This window comes from Callospermophilus lateralis, unplaced genomic scaffold (genome assembly GCF_048772815.1).
Source record: "Callospermophilus lateralis isolate mCalLat2 unplaced genomic scaffold, mCalLat2.hap1 Scaffold_63, whole genome shotgun sequence".
Taxonomy (NCBI): Eukaryota; Metazoa; Chordata; class Mammalia; order Rodentia; family Sciuridae; genus Callospermophilus; species Callospermophilus lateralis.
Genome location: NW_027514713.1, coordinates 16,106,299 through 16,130,841, shown reverse-complemented (window position 1 = coordinate 16,130,841; position 24,543 = coordinate 16,106,299). Strand labels below are relative to the sequence as shown.

At 45.0% G+C, this 24,543-nt stretch overlaps 1 pseudogene; it reads left to right on the top strand.

The window, feature by feature from the left end:
• LOC143637778 (teneurin-4-like) overlaps window positions 1-24,543 on the top strand; it is a 373,204-nt pseudogene that overhangs the window by 302,862 nt on the left and 45,799 nt on the right.

Sequence of the window (24,543 nt, the reverse complement as noted above, 5' to 3'; positions counted from 1 at the left end):
AGCATCTCTTGGGATGTGAGGGCCCCAGTCAAGCACAGGGTGCTCTGATCCAGCTGGCCTTCATGGAGGAGACCAGAGGCTGACTCAGAACAAGGCAGAAGTACTGCCAGGTAGACTTTCAGTGAGGACAGCCTCCATCAGAGACCCATTCTAGTGCATCTGTGTCCCTAGAGCCCAGCATGAGGCCTGGCTCAGAGCACACACTCAGGACAGGTATCATGAATACAACAGCTCTGACATTCTGACCCTGCTGTTCCTTGTTGCCATATAAAGTGGCAGAGGTGCAATGACCTCAGCTGATCCAAGGTAGAAAGGGACATATCAGGCATGGGTATCACTGTCACCAGATGAAGTAGCTTGAATACTATTTTTCTCTCCTGGCCTGGGTTCCTGGGCATTTGCCGGATGAAACACCTGTCTCCCCTGCAGTCATGGGCAGAATGCAATGAAAGGTGCCTACTATTAACACTAAGAAGAGAGGATAGTAGATGGTGGCTCAGTGGTAGAGCGCTAGCCTAGCATGTGTGAGGCACTGGGTTTGATCCCCAGCACCACATTTTTAAAAAAAAAAACTAAATAAATGAAGGGGGGATAAAAAGACTAAGGGGAGAGGCCCCTGAGGTCAGAAAGTAGAAAGAGGATCTCCAAATGGATTTTTCAAACAAAAAAGACAGGTAAGAGACACAGACTGTGGGGTTTGGGATCTACCCTCAAGGTAGAGCAACTCTGTTAGTCATGGGGCAGACATCACCTTAGTGAATAGCTACAGATTGCCCATGCTGGACAAGTTAGCAGATCATAGGAAGAGGGATGACAGAAGAACCACCCCAAGTTATTTGAATATAGGTTCAGAGAATGTTTGAGGACATATTGGTCTAAGAAAAAAAATGAGATGTCAGCAAGCCTCACCGGGCTCCTTCAAGGATACCAGCTCACTCAGGCAAGCAGGTGGGTATGCACAGGGATCGAGGAGACTCAGCTGATATTAATCCCAAAGGGAAAAGACTCAAGGGGTGAAGGGAACATCAGAGAAAGGAAGGAGGAAGAGATGGTGTCCTGTAGAGGGGATCAGATCCTATGAGAAGGAGAGACTAGGTAGGCTTGGAGAGGGACAGAACCACCAAAACTTTGCCCCAGGAATGGAGAAATAAGACCTGCGTATCACCCCATTTCTTTGGGGGCCCTTCATGGGTCTGTTCCTCTTTTGTCACTGGATGTTCAGTGCCAATGGAGGGGTTGGTGCAGAGTGAGCCGCAAGGAATGATAGAGTGGATCAAGGAGCCAGTCAGACCCTGCTGGGAGCCTGAAGAGAAGGAGGGACAAAGTGCTCAGAGCTCAAAAGTGGAGCCATGTCTCCAACTGCAAATGCCTCTCCTTGAGCCCACACATGGGCGCTGCCTCCAATGTGGTTTTGTTTCTCAGCACACAATACAGGGCAGCCCAGGGCAGACAATAGCAGATGTTGGTTGTTGAAAATTAATGAAGGAATAAAGATTTCAGGCAGCCTATGGCTTGGACCTGAGACAAAGATTTCAGTGAGAAGGTTGGCCATTAAAACATTATTTATTAAAATACAGGTCACAACAACCCATTAGTGCATCATGAATTCAACTTAGTGGGTTGAAACTACTTTTTTTTTTTAAAGTAAGTTTAAATGGAATGGGGTAGAATGAATGGAAAATATGGAAAATGGAATGGAAAATGCAATTCTGTAAAAATATATATTTCATCGAATATTTTGGTGGAGGTGGTGGTGGTGGTGGTGGTAGTGGTGTGTGTGTGTGTGTGTGTGTGTGTGTGTGTGTGTGTTATGGGATAAACTGCATTGCTTACTGGATTTTAGCCACACCAGGATTTACAATTTCATTACAAATTAAGGAACCAGCATGAGCAACAACATGACTTTCCAGGATAATCAGAGAATGAGAGAATTTTAATGGAACAGGTGGATAATTATGGTGATATTATTTTATAAAAGAAAAGTCAGGAGATATGTTCTAACATTTGAGATCAAGATGGGCTTAGGGGTTTGGGGGCTTATGGTCATTGTAAGCAAAGGGAACACATGGGAGAAAGAGGAACATATGGGAATAGAAGGCTAGGGCCATTTAGAGGCAGGAACTCAGAAAGATCTGATCCTCCTCACCTGTCCACAAACAGGGCTAGCATTTCATCTTAGGATTCGAAATCAACTCTAAACAGAAGTTAAATAACCTTGATGCCATGGAAGCCTTCAGAACTTCTTTCATGGCCTTTTTAAAGGAACAAAGTTCCTGGGAACTTTGAAAGCAAGAGTTTGCAAGAGGAAAAAAAAATCATGAAAAGGAGGAAGAAATAATCACATCTATGATCTCATTTTTTATTGGCCCACTGCAGAGGCAACCCATACACCAGTGCCAGTGGCACAGCAGCTACAAAGGGCATTTGCTTCCCCATCCCAAACCCCCATCCCCCCTGCCCCAGGCCTTAGCCTTCTGAAAGCTCTGGGAGAGACCAAGCAGTAGAGATCATCTAATGGACTTCAAATAAACACCAACTTCCTGACAGCTGGCCTCTAGGTGAGTTTATTATTGAATTACACTCCTGCATTTTCAGAACAAGCTGAGCTGACAGGCCGCCCCATCAGTGTAAAAAAAAGAAAAAGAAGAAGAGAAAAGAAAGGCAATGATAAATCACCTGATGGAAGATGGAAGGAGGTAGAGATCATGCTTCCTCCAAAATGTCAGCCGTTATATATTATTCATGTTGGTTTTTTAAAAATCCCTCCCCACATTGAAATGAATGTCCATGATGATAAAGCAGCCAGATGAACTCAGTTGAGGATTCAGGCAGTGACTTGCCACATCATCCTGATGAGCAGCTCGCAACTCCTCCTCTGTCACTTGATCAGACCTTTATTGATTTCAAAAACGAATTACAATCCCTGTTTGTTTTGTAACTTAGGCATTTCCCCCTGTCCATCACAGGAAGCATTAGCAGAGCATGCTGTGGTGACACAGAAACAACCTGGGGTTTAGAGAGAGAGGACCTGGATCAAGTCCATGGGCAAGGGAGGCTGAGTTTCCTCCTCTATAATGTAGAGTGACTAATTTCCACCCTACCGAGTTGTTCTGAAGATTAAATAAAATACAGTATCCAGAAATACAATGGCTGGTACATAGCATCCACTCAGTAATAACACCTGACATTGACCATGAATGTGCTACGCGTCTGGCATTTTTGAAATGCTTTGTAAGTTTCGTAAGTAGTGATATGTCTTAAGTCTTCCCCAGGCCATAGGACACTGGGATGGTATTTTTCACCCTTGTTTTAGAGCAATAAATACTGAGGCACAGAGAAGTTCCATCACCTGGCCAAGGTCAGAATGGCTTGCAAGTGGCAGAGCTAGCATGAGAAGCCTTGCTCCACTGACACTAGAGCCCGCATGCTGAGTGTCTGTTCTCTGTTGCATCTGCATGCTCCCAGCTCAGTATCCTCATTCCACAATCTATACAGTGTGGTTCTACTGCACCCTACATTCCCCAGGTGGTCCTAACGGTACAACATAATATACAGTCAGGCTTCAGGCTGAGGAGAATTAGCTCAGAGTCAATAGTCTAAGCTTCAAGCCCAGCCTCACTATTTGCTAGCTGTGTGGCCTTGAACACATCTTTTAATCTCTCTGTATCTTGATCTTCTCCTTTATCATATGAGTATCCTAATCCATTCATCAAGGAGATGTTGTAAAGATTAAATGAGATATAAAAAACATTTAGGTATCAGGGCAGTAAGTTTTCAGTAAGTCTCAGCGGCCATTATTACTAATAGCAATAGTGTTTGTATTAGCATCAGCAACAGCATTCATATTTATGTAGGTTTTAGTGGCACCAGGAGAACTGAGAGGAAGTGGGAATCTTCAGTGGCAGCATAAGCATAGTTAGGTAATTGACACAAATGTCCTAGCCCCATGGGAATGGGCCCCTGAGATCATCAGTCCTGCATGGAAGAAAGTCTAGAGAAAGGTGAAGGCTAGAGAGAGCCTTGGCCCAGCAAGTTAGTAACTAGTCTGAGTCCTGAAGACCCTGGAGTCCTAAATGAGAGTTTTTATTTCTCAAACTGTAGTTCTGGTGTTTGTAAATCAGTGTATTTCCATCAGACACTGATGAACTTTAAGTAATAAGTTAAAATATTTGGAGAGCTATGCTTCACATTAATAATGTCCTCAGTGGAAGGTGTAGGGTCAGGGCCTACAACTCCCCTGCCTCCCTGGCCTCCCAGAGGCATCAAGAGTGAGCTGAGTGAGTCCCATAGTGGGGTTCTGTGACATGGAGAGATATGACCTCTGTGTAGCATTGTGGCAGAAGCCAGAGATTCCGCCCTGCTTGCCTCCCATGCCCTCTGCTTCTTCCTCCCACCATGTTGGGGCCATGTGAGTGCACCCTGGTCTAACTCTGCAGGCTTGCCACAACCAGGGGCTCACTTCTCTGGAAACATTGAAACATGTGCTGTGAACAGCTAAGGACTCAATTCTTATATACACCTTTGCCCCCCAAAAGAAATTATTCCTAAAGATTTTCTGTGGGAGAAGACTCAAAGCATCAGCAGTCAGCACCTTGTTGTCCCCAGGCTTGGGTGGCTGGAGCTACAGCCTGGAAACTCACATTCCCTCAATGCCTGCAGGATCTCAGTAGCCACATTAAGCTAGGAAGCCACAGAGCAATGGCTTCTGGGCTCTCCAGGAGGCATAGCCTATGGTCCCTAAGCACACTAGAAGTTGCTAGGCTATCTTGTCATCGTATGACCCTAGGTGGTGTCAGGGTTCCAAGGCAGAGTTGGGGGTGCTCCAGCTTCAACAGGTGATGAAAAGAAGTACTGACCCCACCCCACCCCCACCCCCTGCAGAGATCAGAGATCACTTCCTCGATTGTAAATGAGGAGTCTGGACTCAGTCACACTGAAGACCACTCTGCTTAAAAGTTGTACTCCTCCTATCAATCTGAAGGAATCTGTGGATTTCCTCTTTCCTCTTCTGAAACATACACACAATGGTCTGAGGGGCTAAGCTTTTTTGTAAGCATCCCTCTAATGTGTATTCCATGTATCCAACAAGTCACCTGGAAACTTCTGGTGGAGTCTAACCTGAGCCAATTCCAGTGGAAAATCAAGAGTTGGGCATGTGGGCAGAGTCTGATCCCCTGTCCTAACTGTGGGGTGTCTTGGTTACCATCATATTGGAAGGACTTGTTAGTACCATTTTTATTCTTACTAGCTTCAGGTTCAGTATGAAAGGATTTCTTGGCAATCAAAGTATATTCTAGGATATTGAATTTTTCAAAGCTAGGAACTGGATCTAATTATTTTTGTTGTTATTTAACAAATATTTATGGATCCTCTGCTAAGAATACAGTGAAAACAAAACAGAAATAGGTGCTGCTGGACAGGAAACTGAGTTGGAGCATTACATGGAGAACTGTGAGGCCAGTCAGAAGATCTCTTAGAAGCTGCAGAGTGGAGAGTGGAGTCATCCCCACCCCAGTGTTGGTAATTTGACAGGCTGTCAAGTGGGACTTCCCATCTGGACTAAAGTAACAATCTACAAGACTTTGGATAAATTGTGGTGGAAGCTTGAAGAATCCCATTTAATCAGCAGGAGTTTACAGAAAACATTTTAAGGGTTTGTACAAGTCAGGCATATAAATCCATTTAAAGTATATCATGCAAAGGAGTGATTTACATAACCAATAACAGCATGGAGTAGCAAATGTTTTCAAGCAGAGGAAGATCACCATTATTATTTGCCACCTCAACTTCAAGTAATTTTTCTAGTCTCCTGAATACCAGCTTAACTCATTAAGTTCCAAGTTTTTAATTCTACAGATATTTCAATGAGATAGGAGCATTACATGCAAAAAAAGTACATGTATAAAGACATGAATTGGCGTGAGCATACTTTATATATAAAGATATGAAAAATTGTGCTCTATATGTGTAATAAGAATTGTAATGCATTCTGCCATCATTTATTTAAAAAAAATAAATCAAATTAAAAAAAATAGGTTGGGGCCTGACATGGTGATGCAGACCTGTAATCCCAGCTGCTAGGGAAGCTGAGACAGAAGGATCACAAGTTCAAAGCCAGCCTCAGCAATGGCGAGGCACTAAGCAACTCAGTAAGACCCTGTCTCTAAAAAAAATACAAAATATGGCTCAGTGGTCGAGTGCTCCTGAATTCAATCCCTGGTACACCCCCCACACATACACCCCAAAAAAATAGGTTGGAAATCTAGAATTTATAAGTCCTACACCTGTTACTTTTATCGAAAGAATAGAGCTCTAAAAACAAAATTTATTTCAAAAGTTACTATAAATGATATATTCACTGCTCAATTTAATTTTCTGTAGGTGCCCCCACATTGGGGATAATGAGACTTGGCTTAATTAGCTGCCTTCATTTAATGACAACAACAAAAAATGAAATCTGCAATTTTTCTCCTCTTATTCTTCTTTATCTTATTGTACAATATATACAAGAATTCAATATATACCTTGAATCATGAATTTAACTTGACTTCTGACCTTTTTTGAAAGTTTGTCATATAAAACATGCTAGCTGAAGCCAAGTGAGCCTTCCGGGTGGGGTTCCTAGCCCTGGGAGGCAGTTTGGGCTGACCACACAGAAAGACCCAGCCCTTACACCCTTAACCCTATCCCTGACAAGGTCAAGTAGCTCAAGTCCTCTGACATCACCTTCACCTTAAGTAACAGAAACACATCACATCTTTCTTTATTCAGTAAATAATCTATTAAGAGCTTACACTATATCCCACATTTAAACCTCTAAGGCTAACACCTGATACAGAGGTTTTCCTTTGCCACTGAGAAATGAGCATCATGCCCAATGCCAGGAATAGCGCAGTGAGGGAGATGTGGTTGGTCCCATCTTCAAGGGTCTTCTGGGGAGAAAAGATTGTCCTGATTATATGAGAGCACTCAGTTTGTGCAAAGGTAGCCTAGAAAGGGGCAGAAGTGTGTGCTGTTTAACGAATGCTCCAGCTGGGTCCTGAGGGCTGGGCAGGCAGTCTTCAAGTGAACAAGTAGAAAGATCCAGATACAGAGAACAATTCAGAAAGAGTTATAAGCATTGTATTGAACTCTACCAAAATTCTGAAGCTACTTGTAGTAGAGCTACTTGAGCTGGATCAGGTAGCACCAGATTAAAATGATCATAAATTCTTAATTCTAAATCCAAGCCCAGAAGGCATTGGATTTTGTTTTATACCAGGTTGGGGAAAACTTCAGTGCTCTTGACAGATGAGAGAATGGGCATTCAGAGAGTTCTGATGACTCTCCAAGGTCATACCAAGACCAGAACTTGGAAGTGTTCTTCTGTGTCTTCTTCCTGAGTGACAGTGGCAGTTGGCTTTTTATTTGCTTGATTCCATTTTGTGATGGCCTTATCTCCAACAAAACCTGGCTACTGTCCTCAGGAAGCAGTCAAGCGTATCTTCTCCCTCCTTGCCATCAGCAAGGGTACCTCAGTCAGGCTCTGAGCATAGCTGGACTAATGCCAGGTTGTTTGACACCCCCCTGGCCTGGCATGAACACTCCCTCCTGGCAGAGTTCACCTAGCCTAATTGCTTGTTTTGTATCCCAGCTGCCTGACATATGCCAAACCCATGTGTTGACTCCCTGACGCTGGAGACAACTACACTAGGGCATTTCAAATAAGCTTTTGTGAGCTTTTTACCAGTAACTGGGGACTGTGATTCATGCACTTCTATAACTCTAGCACCTAACATGGCACCTGACTCATCTCATGATAGGTGCCTGCTTTTTTTGTTTTGTTTTCTGTTTTTTAAGTGAATTTTAACAACTGCAGATCTAGACACAGTACTAACAGTAAGGACTTGGATGTAAGAAGTCCAAGTTTTGAGTGGCAGCTCAGACAATTGAGTTTCGCTCTGGGTGACCTTGAGCAAGATTTCTGAGTTTCAGTTTCTTGATCATTATCAGTGAAAAGGAAACAATATCCCATGCTTACCCTAGGCACTGGAAATGAGGTCCCAGTCCTCATCTACTTCACATGTAAGCACATGAGACAACTTTGTGAAGGTGAATGATATAATCCTAGATGCTCACAGAATGGAGAAATACTTAATAAGTATAGAGAAGTCCAGAAGAGAGGGTGATTAGTTGTGCCAGGAAGATTTGATAACAACCTACTGAGGTAATAACGATATAGAAGAGACTCTAAGGGTGAGTAGAAAATAGCACCCCAAACTGTTATGCCAAGACAGTGGCCAAAAGATAATAAAACAGGTCAAATGTGGGACTAGAGGTAAGAGGATCATGTGAGCTATCTGGGAAGGTGACTTGGAGACATCGATTAGCTCCTCACCTCAGTGGTTTCTCAACAAGGTGATCTTCTATTATGGACACTCACATATAAAACAGCAGCTATATCTTAGCCACATCCTCAACACTAAGCAAATACCTAATCCTAAGTGTGGGGTCAATGCTCTGGTAGTGTGCCAGCTCTTACCAGCTCACAAGAACTGATTAGTAAGTGCTTAGGAAGTCTTTAGACTGGCTGCTATACCAGTCACTATTAATAATTAAATCATATAAAATTAAATCACACTAAAAGCTTATAAATACTCAAATTTTGCCACTTCCTAAATATTTCAATGTATTTTATAATTATCTTTGCTTTTGAGGTTATTTGGGACTATTTATTTGTATCTCTATGGTGGGAATACTGTATAGTGGCCTTCTGTGCATCTCCCTCCAGCTCTGTATTCAGTGGCATCTGTTGGTAGCCTGAAATCAGCCATGATGGGAGTATTTACACCACAGCAATGGGCAAATGCTGCAAGTCACACTGTTTTTCTTTCTTCCTTTCTGTATTTTTTCCTTCCTTCCTTCCTTTTTTGTCTGTCTTCCTTCCTTCCTTCCTTCCTTTCTTTTTTTTTTCCTCCCAAGTCTACTGTTAAACAGACTTACCAGTATACCACTGGTAGCATCAAATAAATAAATGCATGAAGCATAGGAAAACTCCACATCTCTTCAAACCTCCCTAGACAAAAGCAAATGGTACAAGACACATTTCAGAGGCCTCTACAGAACTACCTTCCCCACCTCCAGCTTCTTTGTCCCAGGAAAGGCTTTCTGTTAAACTTGGGTTTCTTGACAACTGAAAATCATGGTCAAATAGAGGGGGATGGAAATGTTTTTCTCTAGGACTTGATTCCTGAGCCAAATGTCTGTTTTGACATAATGCCTCTGTGGTCTACAGGGGTACATAGAGTTGACTTAATTTTCTCCAGAATCCAAAAGCAATTCACAGGAGCCTAAGCTAAAATTTCATCTACTCTGGCTTGCAGAATTTGAAGCTACATGATAGCAAAATGGTGCTGATTTAATGATTTCCAATTATTGGAAAATCCCCAAAGAGAGATAAATCAGAAGATGCTGGCCTGCATGTACATAAGGGGCAGCAGCCAGGGTAGCTCCCAAAAGGAAACCATCCCCAGAGGGCTGATTATTGTCTAGGCAGAATCTGAATATACGTATGTCAGGAGAAGGTTGGCTAGTAGCCAACATCAGGGGATAAGATCTGTTAGTAATTCTCTGGAAGGACAAAGTTCCTGCAATAAGAAATTCAATTGTCCTCCATTAAAGAAAGCCTCTCTCAGTACCAGCTGAATACAATTGATGGAATAAATCTTTCCCATTAGTAGAGAGATAATTTTACATAAATATATTGGGAGACCTTCAGAGCAGGACTAAAAGTCTTTGCTGAGTTTCGCCTGCTTAACTTGTTTGTCATGTAATTGCATTTAGACCAAGGGCCTCGGAAGGAAACCATTGACTGAATTAGCTTTAACCAGATTGTGGGGAGAGAAGTGGGGTGGGGGTGGGGTGCCTGATGCATTGTGGGTAGTTGTTCTTGCCTTCAGAAAGGACAAGCTGACACTAGTGAGACCAGCTGCTTACAAGCCTGGTGTTAATTGCTTTTCTCATCAAACAGAGAAAAGTTCATCACTCTAGGAAGGTAGGGATGTGGGTACCTAATAAGGCAAGGACAAAGTTTGAGATCTTTCTTCGTGAATGCCCATGGGCCTCATCAGTGGTTCTTCCCTTGGCCAGAAAAAAAGCCTTCTCTCTTTTTTTGAGCACAGTAATATGAGCATCTTTTCCTCAGACTTGTCTTGTCATCGAGGGCTGGTCTCTAGTGTCCTGATCCTTAGGATGCTGACAGAAACCAGCACATTCATTCCCACCAATTGCCCATGGAAAATAGGTTGGTCTAGCACTGGACCCAGAGTTATAAGGCCCCAAGTCATGCCAAGCTACGATACCACTTCCTACATGGCTTTGACCAAATAACATACGATACCACTTCCTACATGGCTTTGACCAAATAACGTAACCTCTTCATTTCCTCTTCTATAAAGTAAGAGGTTCCACTAGCCCCATGATTTTATAGCTCCCTTCTCCAAACACTAAGACTCCCAGAGTGATCTTCAGAACCAACCCAAAGGAAGAGGCCTTTGCCTCTGCTTCATGTAGAGAAGATCTTCTCTTCCTTTGTTTTCCACATTGGGATATTTATAAAAGTCATCTGTATAAAGGTTCTATTTCCCACTTATTTGCTCAATCCCCCCCCACACTTTTTTTTTCCAACTGTGACCTAGTACTTGTTAGGTATAGTACAGGCACTGTAGAGAGAAAGAAAGGAAGAGAACTTGACTCTGCCCTCAAAGAGCTCAGGTTCTGTTGGAGACAAAAAAAAAAAGTATATGGTCTAAAGGTGTTTGTATCAGGTTTTGAGGGTCAGAGGATCTGGTTCTGATTAGGGACATCAAGAACGATTTCAGGGAAGAAGTATCACTTGAAGTGGGTCTTTAGGAATGAGAATGTTGGGAAGGGGCTACAGAAATGACATTTTAGGCAGACAGAAGAGCATTATAGTGACACAGGGGCACAAAGCAACATTTGCCTGGCATGATGTTCAGTTAAAGCATGCAGTTTTCTGACTAGAATACAGAGGAAGAATGGGGCAGGGTGGATTGCTGGGAGAGATGACAGGTTCCAGAATCCATCCCATCGGAATGCTACATCTACCCTTCTCTCACTAATGCCAGATGAAAGCAAGTACCCTCTATCCTGTTCACTTTCTTGTACATTCAGTTCCAATGAGACAGCTAATGACAGTAATAGCCATTGCTTCTTATGGAGCTTACAAGGATGAAAAAAACAGGCTCAAAGAATTGTCACATACCTGCACAATTCAGAAAGCTAGGAAGCAGCAGAGCTGGCATTGGAACCTGGAACCCCTCACTCCAAATCCATATGTATAACTACACTGTATTGCCCTCTGGAATCAGCTTTCTCTACTTACAGCGTAATATGATATTCTTAGGAATATTATGATATTCTTATGTTTTATTTGAAGAGCTGTTCTCTCAAGGATACTTTGATACCTTAAATTGAGGTGATATTTTTAAGAGGTTATTGTTTATCTGGAGTGACTACCATGAGCCCCTGGGTATAAGATGCATCTGAGTGATTATTCGTCTGTCTTCTGACCTCTGGAAGTTCCCTGCCAGCCAGGACTCTGACCATGGAAGGTACCTCAAGTCATTCTCTCTTCTTTTCCCACAGGCATGCATGTGTCATCCGTGGTCAAGTAATGACATCAGATGGGACCCCACTTGTTGGTGTGAACATCAGTTTCGTCAATAACCCGCTCTTTGGGTATACAATCAGCAGGCAAGATGGCAGGTAGGAGACCTTTGATGGGCCAGGAAGAGTGAAGGCCTTATTCTCATGGTTTGCCACATAGAAAGAGGATTGGACTTGGATCCAAAAGGCCTGAATTCAAATGTCTCTGCAATTTACTGGTCATTGTATAGCAAGGGTATGACCTTATGCCTGACTCTAGCCTATGACTCCTTGGCCATAAAATAAGCAATTTCTTCTCATGTGAACCTCAAACTAAATATAGGGTACCTTATCCATATTATCCTGCTCCATGAATTATGGTATGAAATACTCTCATCATGTGGACTACTTCCCACAGACCACACAGCTCCAGAAGTCTTAGTTATTCCTCTTGTGTGGTTTCCATCTACAACTGCTCAGGTCTATGGAAGCCATTTAGGTAATAACCTTCTGACCTTAAATTCCTCCAAGAACTATCAGCAGAATGAAGTAAATCTTCCTTAACAACCTTAGCTCTCCCCCATTACATGTGTGGTCTTGGGCAGATCTCCTTACCTCTCTAAGCCTGCACTTCTCCAGTGGTTAAATGGTCCCAATGTTATCCATCTCTCAAAATGGTTGTGGGGACTAGATGATATGATGGATGGGGAAACACCTGGCACATTATAGGTGTTTAATAAATCTTAGTTCTGGCCGGGTGCAGTGGTACAAGCCTATAGTCCCGGCAGCTCAGGAGGCAAAGGCAAAAGGATCATGAGTTCAAAGCCAGACCCAGCAACCTAGCAAGGTCCTAAGCAACTCAGTGAGACTCTATCTGTAAATAAAATGCAAAAAGGGCTGGGGCTGCGGTTCAGTGGTTGAGTGCCCCTGGGTTCAATCCCCAGTACCAAAAAATAAAAATAAATAAGTAAATCTTAGTTCCCTGCTCCACTCAGATTAATTGCTATATTTAAGGTCTGACACATAGTAAGTCTATAATAAATATAACTGATACTAAAATTACAAATTATTGAATAATAAGGAGGTGATGGTGACAGGATAGGCAATGAGAATATTTTGGAGAAAAGGGAAGGAGGAGCAAAGTGGAATATTTAGGCTGTCAGTGGTGACAAGTCCTCTATTTTTAATAAAATCAGGTGGTGGCATTCCATCTGACTAACTGTGGGCCCATAAGGTTGATTTTCACTCTGTGTTGGAAATTATGCTCCAGCCTGATTGATTTTAGCACCTCTTTAATCCAATATCAGATGTGAGCATGTCCCGGCCGAGGTGCTAATGAAGTAGAGGCTCATCTGTTTGTAGACATGTGTGCCTCTTAGACAGGGCTGGCAAGCTTGGCATGGGAGCCTCCCCACCTCCCTGCAAATGGGAAGGGGCCCAGCTGGAAGAGGTTCATGGCCAGCCCCCAGGGGTAACTGGCTAGGCCAGGCCACCACTCCCTGCCCTGCATACATTCCAACCAGGAAGCACATCAGTGCAGACTCCCGCTACAGTGCAAAGGAGTCTCCATTATGCACTGCCCTCACTGCCTGCTGGTTTGGGGCTCTCGGCTTTATGGAAATGGCTCATGTGAGCCTCCTAGGCAACAGGTGTTCTCACTACATGATTACCTGCTGGGAAACAGTCATCAAAAAGGAGCCTGGAGGACTGTTCTTTTTTGCCATGAAATTGTCAGTCACTCATGGGGTGACAGATCATCAGTCCTTGCACCCTGCTAGGATTGTCTAGGGTAGGTCCAAAAAACATACAGGGTCTGGCATAAACATGGTGGCCCTTGGGGAAAACTCACTCTCTGGCACCTTTGGGCTGCCCTTTAAAAGTATGGAGGCCCCAGAGGGATAGTCCCTGCATCAGCTTCCTATGTTATGGCATAGTGACCAGTATAACTGCCACTTAGAGATTGTGTTTCTGAGCAGTTCCTACCAATGCATTGTGGGGCTTAAATTTACTTCCCGTTGTAGACATTGCATACTGTATGAGGAAGTCGTCATACACTGTCCCCATAATGTCTGAGACTTCATTTGTTACATGTGAGCTGGTTGCATCTTGCCTGTTTCTCTCCTCGCTTCCTTGACCCACCTTCTCTCTTAACTCTCATATCCTTGGAGAAACCATAAGGCCAGAGATACAGTCTGGATATAAGAGTACATACAAGTGCACTGTAACCCTGGGGACTGATGTGTCTGTGATCCCCACTTTCCAGACAGGCACCATGACACCTGCGGCAGTTCCCCACCCCTGCACACATGCTAATAGACCAGATTTCAGGATTAACAGGAGCTCATAAACAAAACAGTAGCAGAGAAGTTAGCCAAAGAGATCATTAAAGAAATGGAAAATAGGAGTCATGAAGAAAAACTGAAAGAATCGCAGACAGGAGGAACAGCTCAGGCTCATTGAATTGAAAAATGGGATTATATAGAGCATGACACCCAGGAAATGTGTGGGGCCCTGTTCTTTTCCCATCTATCACTCATCTCTCAAATTAATAATGCTGCCAAGTGATTATGGTCATCAGCTTCATTTTACAGATGAGGAAATAGAGGCTTGGAAAGGGAGCATAACTCACCCACGGAGTGTGTAGCAATGCTCAGGCGGCCCTGAGCTGTCTGGGCTTTGTCTGAGAACCAGGCAGGCCTTCTCTTTGGGGTCGGAGTCACATTCTTATCCATAACAAGGTTTTCCCACCAACAAGTGGGCCTGGCCCCAGCCCATTGCACTCAGATGGCGAGCCAGATGCCCCAGCCTGCTCACAGTCTTGAGAATGTGCCTTCTCATGTTTGTCTTTTCTTTCTCCCCACGCTCAGACTCTCATGAAGAGAGCTTTTGATGCTGGCCAAAATTCTGTTTGATAGTTTAAAATGTTCTGTCAAAGCACAGATGCTATTTAGTTCTGTAACAGAAAAGTCACTCTCTAGATATTTCCCCAAAACCATGGAGACCCACCACCTGAACTCTTGGTCCAAAATGAGTTCCTTCCCTGGTGTTTCTCTGTCATTACGAATTGAAGGAGGTGGAGCCTGACTTCTTCTTCCCAAGTGTGGCATAGAAATCAGGGAAAGTGGGTGGAAAGTTCCTGCAGAGGATAGATAGACAGGATAGACGTCTTTGGAACCTAGGGATGTGAATCTGGGAGTGCCATGTACCAAGAGCAGGATTGGGCACTAGATTAGGGCAGTCGAGCATAAAACCCTTGTAGCTTCTAGGGGAAGGGAAAGCAAGCTGGAGCAACAGGCCCAATCCCATAAAGTGGGTTTATCAGACTAAAGGTGAGATCCAACCCTGGGTCTCTCAAACCAACTGCACAGGTGAATCCAGGTTGAATTGCAACCACCAAGTGAGAAGGGAACAAACACTAGGAAGGCAGGTGCTGCTTAGACCTATCTACCATCCACAGGAGCTGTGTACAGGCTGGGCTATCAGCTCTCAGAGCCGTGTCATGGTGATCTCATCTCAACTGACAGTGCCACTCAGTCTTCTGGCCCCCTTTTAGTTATAAAATGCTGTGATTCTAATTTTATTGTCTCTAAAGTGTTCAGCTATTTGGAATTGAAAAGGCCTTTGTTGAATAATCTATCGTAATCAGAGCCAAAATTGCTGTAGAGTCACAGAGTCATTCAGAGTCACAGAATCTGAGTGACTTAAGAATAATCCACTTGAACCTTTGCATTTTACCATGAGAAAACTGAGGATCAGAGAAGCTAAATGACTTACTTGAGGCTGCACAGTAGTTCATGTCAGAACCAGGAAGAGGCTTAGGGTTCCCAACAACTGAGTCAGAGCTTGTTCTGCTGACTTTTTATCGGGCTTCAGCTCTGACCCAGGTAAAAGGCCAACGCGCCAGGAGCACCACAGCAGCAGATTTGTTAATATCCTGTGCCCTGAAGACTGGCTCTTTTAATAGTAGCTAATCTGCCTCCGGTGAATTTTCTATGGTGAGTCACTTGACAACACAGCAACCACAAAGGCCTCTGGAGTCACTGTCACCACTGTGGCTGCAGACAAGTCTTTAGGTGTTAAGTCTCATCATTGAGTGCTCAGACCCTTTGTGTAATTTTTTCTCCTCTTTCTCCTCCCCATCCTCCTGGTTTTCCTGCTCCCCCCTCCTCTCCCCCACCCTCCCTCCCTCCACACAGCTTTGACTTGGTCACAAATGGTGGTGTCTCCATCATCCTGCGGTTTGAGCGGGCGCCTTTCATCACACAGGAGCACACCCTTTGGCTGCCCTGGGATCGCTTCTTTGTCATGGAAACCATCATCATGCGGCATGAAGAGAATGAGATTCCCAGCTGCGACCTGAGCAACTTCGCCCGCCCCAACCCCGTTGTGTCTCCATCCCCGTTGACGTCCTTTGCCAGCTCCTGTGCAGAGAAAGGCCCCATTGTGCCAGAAATTCAGGTACCCGGCTTTCCTGGATGCATATCATTTAGGAGATCTCAGAGACTGTACTTCTCTGGAGTCTGGGTCAGACCCTCTCAGCCCATCTTGTTGAATCCAGCTGCCAAACTCCCTGATAGGCATGATGTCAGGACATGCGGGCCACCTTTCCTACACACTGAAAGCACCTGAGCACCTGCAACCTACCTGGCTCTGGCTACAGTAAATACCCTCTCCCTTTCCCCTGTCATCCAGCTCAGTCTTCTTTCCTTTACCAGAGCCTGCAGGGTGTCCCCTCTCTCAGTATTTCTGTTGAGAGTATTTATAATAATAGGTTGAACCACAAGGAATAAGCCACGGGATCCCAAATAGCAAGCATTATAATAAAGATTAAATGAGAAGAATGTGTATGAGGTACTTAGCACGTCTGACACCTAGTAAGTGCTCAATAAATTTTAGCTATTATTATTATTAAGATTACTTAACACACGCTGCCTTCACGCCAATTAAGGATTGCTTTGGCTCAAATCTATACACGCAAGTGTTTTACTTAATTATCATTAAAAGAAAGTAATTGGGAAAAATGCATTTTAATCTGATAGAAATCAAGATGGATTCATGGCTTGACAAAGGACCCCTGAGTTGAATGTCCTCTACCATCCCCAGGCTGGTTTCCAGGGGCAGAAAGAAAGGCCTGAGGAAGGGGAGATATATCAACCAGAAGTCCAGGAGAAGCCCTGGTCTCCTGGCCTGCCTAATGAGAACTCTGGTGCTGTGCATGTTAATGGATGGCCCTGGTGCTGCAGAGCAGAGAGTTTATACATTTATGTGTGTATTTCACGCCTGACTGAGCAAACACATCTCTCTGTGCGTACCCTGTTGAGTGGCTTCCAATGCCGGCCCACAAGAAGGAAATACAACCATTGCAAAAGTCTCATTGCACACACAGGTTGCAAGCTCACTCCTTTTCAGAGATTCAGCACCTGTCTCCTGTCTCAATGACCAGGCTGACCTTTCTATGAAATGGTTGTCAGTGGAGACAGAACTTGCTGGAGAGAACTAATTTGTTACTCAACCCTGGCTCTGCTCCAGCTAGACATTTTTCCCAGGAGCAGGGACTTTGGAACAAATGAGGTTCAAGGTCGCACCCTCTTTACACTGCTCTCTGAGCCAGCTGCCTACAGGGCCAGTTGGGGCACAAACCTTGCTTATTGTCAGACTCACGAAAAACATGAAAACAAACTCCAGGGTTTTGCCAGTTTAGTCATTGGTTAGCCTTTGCAAGTGCTGGCAGGTGCAAAATGTAAAGGGTACACTCACGAAGGGTGTTGTGTATGAGAGCATGGGGATAGCTCTGGCTCCTGCCTATGCTTCACCAAGGTGTACCACCTGCTTTGCCTTACAAGCTGTGACTTCGGAAGACTGTCATGGGTTAAGGCCAACCCCTACAATTCCCTGTATCCTGGAGAGCAGGGTTGGGACAAATGTTCCCACCTGTCTATGGGATGGACAGAAAAAGGCCCAGCTTATCTGTGCACACAAGGTAAAATACTCATTGTCCCTTGAATGGACATGCCAGCCTTGATTGATTCAGTGTTCAATGTTTTAATGAGAGAGAGCCCACAAGCTAACAAAAGTCCTCCACTTTGGCCACATACCTGATTATCTGGCATCCACTGACTCTTCTACCTTGGGCTGGGCCCACAGCACCCAGCAGAAAAAGCACTGCCTTCCCCAACACTCCATTCATCTGTCACGGGAGCGTTGTGGGGATCCCATATGTACTGAGACCCCATGCTGCCAATCCAGCCTCTCTGGGGGTGAGCAGAGGCCTCGGCATTGATCCTTGCCAAGCTGTACCCTCAGCTCTCAACTCTGCCTGGTCATTTGTTTGGTCAGCCTCACATAGTCTCCGTGTACTTTCCTGGAAAGTAACACCATTTGAAACAGATCTCATTTTAAGGAAATTTTGAGAAGCTTTCCTTCTTGCTCAAGCAGCTGTCCACATTAGTCTGAGAGGAAGATCTCTCTTCTTAGGATCCCCCACTTTCAGCTCTGCTGACACCCACTGCACCATTGTCCTACCCAACATTGAGGTGCTGGCCACTTTGTATCCATGACCTTGCTCAGCCCTGTGCTAATCCAGGGAGGAAACTGGGCTGCAGAGCCTCCATGAGTCTTTTAGGATGGCACAGCTCGTGAGAGGCAGCCTGCTGCCAGGGGTCTCCTAAGCATTATCTTGTGTGTTTCTCTCAATAATGGGATGCCGTGTTGCCATCCATGTTACAGAGGAGGAGCCAAAGCTCATCAAGGTGTGGTGGCTCATGCAGGGATATGCCACATAAGAGCTGGCCGGCCAGAGACCAGTCTTCAGGTTTCCTTTCTCCTCCCTCAATTTCTTTTCTCCTTTCTCTTCCTTTTTCCCCCTTTCTCCTCCTGGCTCTTCTCACCTTCCATTCTCCCCTCTTCTCTTTTCTTCCTCCTCCTCCCCTTGCCCACCGTCTTCCACTCTATTTCATCCTCTGCCTCTTGAACACCAGAATCCATGGGCCATGGCTGTCCTCCTTCCCTTGAGTGATCCAGTGACCATCCCCAACTGTGATCTATCTTGCTTTCTAGGCTCTGCAAGAGGAAATCGCCATCTCTGGTTGCAAGATGAGGCTGGGCTACCTGAGCAGCCGCACCCCAGGCTACAAATCTGTCCTGAGGATCAGCCTCACCCACCCCACCATCCCCTTTAACCTCATGAAGGTCCACCTCATGGTGGCGGTGGAGGGCCGCCTCTTCAGGAAGTGGTTTGCTGCAGCTCCCGACCTGTCCTACTATTTCATGTGGGACAAGACAGACGTCTACAACCAGAAGGTGCTTGGGCTCTCAGAAGCCTTCGGTAAGCCGCCTGCTGCAGAACGCCCCCGCCTCCCCCCAGAGCGACTCTTGTCACCTTCTTGACTATTTTTTCCTCCCTTCTTCTTCTCAGATCAAAAAAAGTCTTAATTGCCCTTTAAGGCCTCTCAGTGACCATCCATGACATTGAAGAATGTATTGAAAGACCTAAATGTGGGAAATTCCACATTAAAAATGGCTACAAAACCCAAACAGCCCTCAAAAAGCACTGTGATGAGCTAAAAGTTGCCATGTGCCACAAAGGCCCAGCCTGTGGGCTTTGCCTGGCCACCCCACAGCCATCCTGCCTCAACCTAACCCTTAAAGAAGGGGAACCAAGAAACTGGGCTGCTTCCACATTTTGAGGCACAGGAACTAAGATAGTCCCTTCATCAGAAAGGCATTTTGGGCCTCATGACTTTATTCCCAATCAGAGAAGTTGTTTTTCTGTCATTATTATTGCTGTCTGTTTGTCAATATAAAGCAGAAGCTGGTTCTGGCCTTACCTAGCAGCCCCACTGAGAGCTTGGGCTTCCAGGGGCAGGCTATACTTCTTCCAGCTTCTGGGTCAGTGTAGGGTCCCAGAAAGGGCTCAGAGCGGGTCATTAGCAGTCCTAACACTCAGGGCTGATCCTCCAAGCCCTTAGGGAGTAACTTCTCACCTTGAACCATACTCCAGTCTCATTCCCTTTGCCTAGCCAAGGCAGGATAAGGAAACAGAGAAGCCATGTTGTGTTTAGAAAGGAATAAAGGGAAGGTAGGAAGGAGGGAGGACAGAAGGGAAGGCAGGAGCATGAAGTACATAAGAGACTGTCCCAAGCACCAGCTCTTGGCAAGATGCCCCCCTGTGCATTAGCATCCAGTGAATCCTTACAACCGCCTCCCCAGTCAGAAATCCTGTATGAGGAGGCTGAAACCAGAGAAGTGAGGTGACTTCCCAAGGAGCCACAGCTGGTAATGAGCAGAGCTAGATTTATTCCAGGTCTTCACTACAGTTTGCATTCCCACCTGTCCCACAAAGGAACACTGGGAGCAAACATGGCATCTTTCACTCTTCGCAGTCCCATTTGTAGATCACGCCACATCTATTGTCTTTTCAGGAAAAAAAAAAAATCTTTCAGTTGAAATGATCATATTTAGTACTCACAGTCAATTAAAAAAGAAGGGTCTGCACAGTGAAATTTCAGGCATGGGCTCACTTTTCTGAGGTCACAGGTGAACAGTAGGAGGTACTGTGACTCGGGGTCATAGGGAAGAGGTGACAGGGACATCGCCAGCCTGTTCCCCATTACCATAGTTGGTCAGCCATCTTTATGGTACATACAAGAAACTGTAAGGGGCTGCCCAGTTGTTAATTCCTGTCTTAAACATAAGGTAGGAAATTGTCCACTGGAAAATAGTGCCTATTCAGAAAGACACTTGGAAGAAATAACATTTCTGTCTCTGCTGGTTTCCTTCACAAGGTCACCGACAGGGCCTTTACACACCCAGACTCAAGGAGCCTGCTGTACTTAGCCTTCATCCCAAGTACCTACTGAGGGGCCTGGATTTATGAAACAAAAGTTAAGCCAAAGCATTTGCAAGTTTGGAAAGCTTGAAGCTACTTTTGGCTTCCAAAGTTCCCCAACTGAGCTTATTTTCCATGTATTCATTACAAACAAGTCCAGATTTCTTCCCTGTAAAAATTTGGGAAATAGACAAAGATAGAAAAAGTCATGTGATCCCATGAATAAATACAACTACTTATTAATATTTGAATTTGCTTTCTTTATTCTTGTGTATCTTTATTTTGTTGGCACACATAGATTACTGAAGAAGGCCAGTCTTTTTAAGCGAGCATTACTCCACGAGCGTCCCCATGTCACCATGTGTCTTCACAGGCATAGTTTCCATGGGCTGTGTAATATTCCTGGATTGGACATGCGTAGGTTTGCTCAGTCCCTCACCTCTTTCAGACCTTTAGATTAATTCAAATTTCCAACATCATAAATAATGCTGCAGTGAAGACATTTGTGCATAAAGTATTTTCCTTATTGAAAATAACTTCCCTGGAATTGATTCACCATGGTCCTTTGACAGTATTCAGTACATTTGTTTAACTTTTCCCAGTCGTGTTCAACTGTTCATCAAAAAGGAAAAAAGATTTTGAAAACTTGGCATCATTATGTCAGTATTGGATCAGTATTTCACATAGTTCTATTTCCCAGGTTAGAAACATGATCCTTTTTGTCATTGTTGTCTCCTCCTCCTCCCCCTCCTCCTCTTCTCCTTCCTCCTTATCCTCCTCCTCTTCTTCCTCCTCCTCTCCCTCCTCCTTATCCTCCTCCTCTTCTTCCTCCTCCTCTCCCTCCTCCTCCTCTTCCTCCTCTTCCTCCTCCTCTTCCTCTCCCTCCTCCTCCTCCTCCTCCTCTTCCTCCTCTTCCTCCTTCTCTTCCTCTCCCTCCTCCTCCTCCTCCTCTTCCTCCTCCTCCTTCTGCAAAAGACAAGCAGAGGGCCTTGCCTACAAGTCTAAAGACCAAAGAGGGACTTTGCTCACCCATGCATTTTGCTCTTTTTGGTCCCTACAGTTTCTGTGGGTTATGAGTACGAATCCTGCCCAGATCTGATCCTATGGGAAAAAAGAACAGCAGTGCTGCAGGGCTATGAAATCGATGCATCCAAGCTTGGAGGATGGAGCCTGGATAAACATCATGCCCTCAACATCCAAAGTGGTGAGTGGAATAATAGAATTCCTTGAGCCAGGCCAGGTTGTCACCTTGCGTCCTATTCCCTGGGCCCTCCAAAGAAAAAAGTACACACTTTGAATTACATGGGTTCCTGTGCAATCAGTTCAACAGAAAGCTCAGTCAACAAATATTGCTTGGGTACCTGCTCTCAGCCTATCACTGTGCTAGGCACCAGGGATACAGAAATAAGAGGCTTCAAGACTTTACATGGTCAGAGACAAATACTCACCAGGTAGTTGCATTGCTGTGCACTGGCCACGCCATCACAGTGGGAGGTGCAGGACACCATGGAAGCACACGAAGAACACAGCACTCGGTGATTCAGGGCATCCCTGCGGAGAAGATCCCTGGCCTGAGTCTCAGAGGTCTGAAAGATAACTCTGGGTCTCAAAAAGGTGAACATTCCAGCAGAGGGCACAATACCTGTGGAAGAGCTGAAGCCTCCAAGAAGAGTACTTGGAGAGAAGAAGATCCACTGTGATTTGAGCAGAGAATGAGATGAAGGAAAGAGTAGCCAAAGCCAAAGCTGGGGGCTGAGCAGCTGGAGCCCAGGGTAGATTAGGACTTTGGACTTCATCCAGAGGCAAATGTCAAGCCTCTGAGAGGTTTCAAGCAGGCAAGTGCCATTATCACATCTGCACTTCCAATAATAACTCAATCCGACTCTTTCAGGGTAGGACAACTAAACATGGTAACCATGTCATGTACCTTCTGCTGAAAAGTACAGTGCATGCCTGTCAAAGCCACAGCATGTTTTAAGGAGAAGTTGACAAACTAATTATAAAATTTATAATGAAATGAAGGTTTATAAATAGCTAAGGCAATCTTTAAAATAAGAACACAGAAAATGAGTTTACCAGGTATTAAGTTAAACTAGAAAACTGTAACATCTAAAACTGTGTGGTGTTGGCACAGAAACAGGTAAATGGAGCCCACAGAGCTGAGGCAGGAATTCATTAGCTTATCTGTGAGTGGTGATTAAAATTAGCCTTGGCCACAAGTGTCAGAAAAGCCAAAATAGGGCTCAGTGGTAGAGGTCTCACCTAGCATATGTGAGGCACTGGGTTCAATCCTCAGCACCACATAAAAATAAAAAATAAAGAAAAGCCAAAATAGGACTGGAGTTGTGGCTCAGAGGTAGAGCACTCGCCTAGCATATGTGAGGCACTGAGTTCGATCCTCACCTTTCTAGTTCACCTTTCAGGAAAGGATTTCCTGAAACCTAAAAAAGCACCAACTTTAAAGTGGAAAAGCAATTCATTCGACGACATCAAAAATTGAAGCAATCCATTTGATAGCTTTGGCAAAGCTAACAAGTGGCAGCTTGAGAGAAGATTCGTGTGACCCATAAAAGCCAAAACCCTCTCAGGCTGCAGGCTGGAAGGCAAGAGGTAGCCAGTTTGGAAGCTGTGACAATAAGCAGGTGGGGGAAGAATGATCTGGAATGAAAACAACATAAGTTGGGAGGAAGCTTCCCAGTCACTGAGGTCAATCTCCCCATTGGGCTGCAGGGCAGTTAAAGTGTGGAGACTGTGCAAGATCTGTGATCAGCCGGTTAGGAGCAGAACCAGGCACAAACTCCAGTCTCCTGGGAGCACCTCATTCATCTCTATAAATATGTGCCAGTGTCTACTCCATGTCAGGCTTTGTGCTTGGCCCTGGTGCTACAGAAGGGAAAAAAAGACATACTGTCCACACTTGAAATGGTTCTGATAGAAAGGGAGAAAGACACCTAGCAATTAGAATCCACACTGTCACAGAGGTGTGATCAGGGCGCAGGAGCCATGTGCAGCCCATTTGCGAGTCAGGGTAGCTGAACAATCAGGAGCTGAACTCTAGGGCTCGTCCTCTTCTCATCTGTGTGGCCCTGAGTGAGCTGCCTGCTCTATTCCCTCTGTACAATAGTGATCTTATCAGTGCCTTCATACGGGTTATGATGACAATTAAGTCAGTGAAACAGTGTGGCCTGCTCAGTCCTTCTGGGTTTCACTGTGGGTGAGGCACAGCCTTGAGAGGTGAGTTGGGAAGTGGTTGACAGAGACTGGGGACCTTGCAAAATCAGGTGACTGTGGCTGACCATAGGAAGAAGGACCCACCTCCTGCTCCCAGATGATTCTGTTCTTCTCTTCTTGTCCCAGGAATCCTGCACAAAGGGAATGGGGAAAACCAGTTTGTGTCTCAGCAGCCACCAGTCATTGGCAGCATCATGGGCAATGGGCACCGGAGAAGCATCTCCTGCCCCAGCTGCAATGGCCTTGCAGATGGCAACAAGCTCCTGGCCCCCGTGGCCCTCACCTGTGGCTCTGATGGAAGCCTCTATGTGGGTGACTTCAACTACATCCGTAGGATCTTCCCCTCTGGAAATGTCACCAACATCCTGGAGCTGAGGTATGTAAGGCGGTGCCTTCTCTAAGTTCCTGATAACATCCCCTTGCCATCCTAGGGTCCAGCTACATTATCCACTGATCCAGAGAACTGGGACCGACAGTGCCATCCATGTCTGTCAGAATCTGACTTTTCACTCTCCAGATCAATCAGGTGCTGCCTCCCTCGGTGCACTGTGAAGACAAACCACCCTGGGAACAGGGAGATGTCCTTGGCATCCAGGTGACATGGAAGGCTGCTGGCAGACTTCTGGGTGCCATTGAACCTTTTTGCTCCTTAGTACTAAACTGATTAAAATTAGTCACACAAGTCTCTTTTGTAAAATCAAGGGATGGATAGCATATGCCATGAGGCCCCTATGGCCATGTGCCCAAGTTTGACCCTATTTACTTAGCACTCATCAGAGTTTGCAGCAGTTCCCTTTGATTGGCCAGTACTGAGACAAGGCCCCACAGGCCTGACCCAG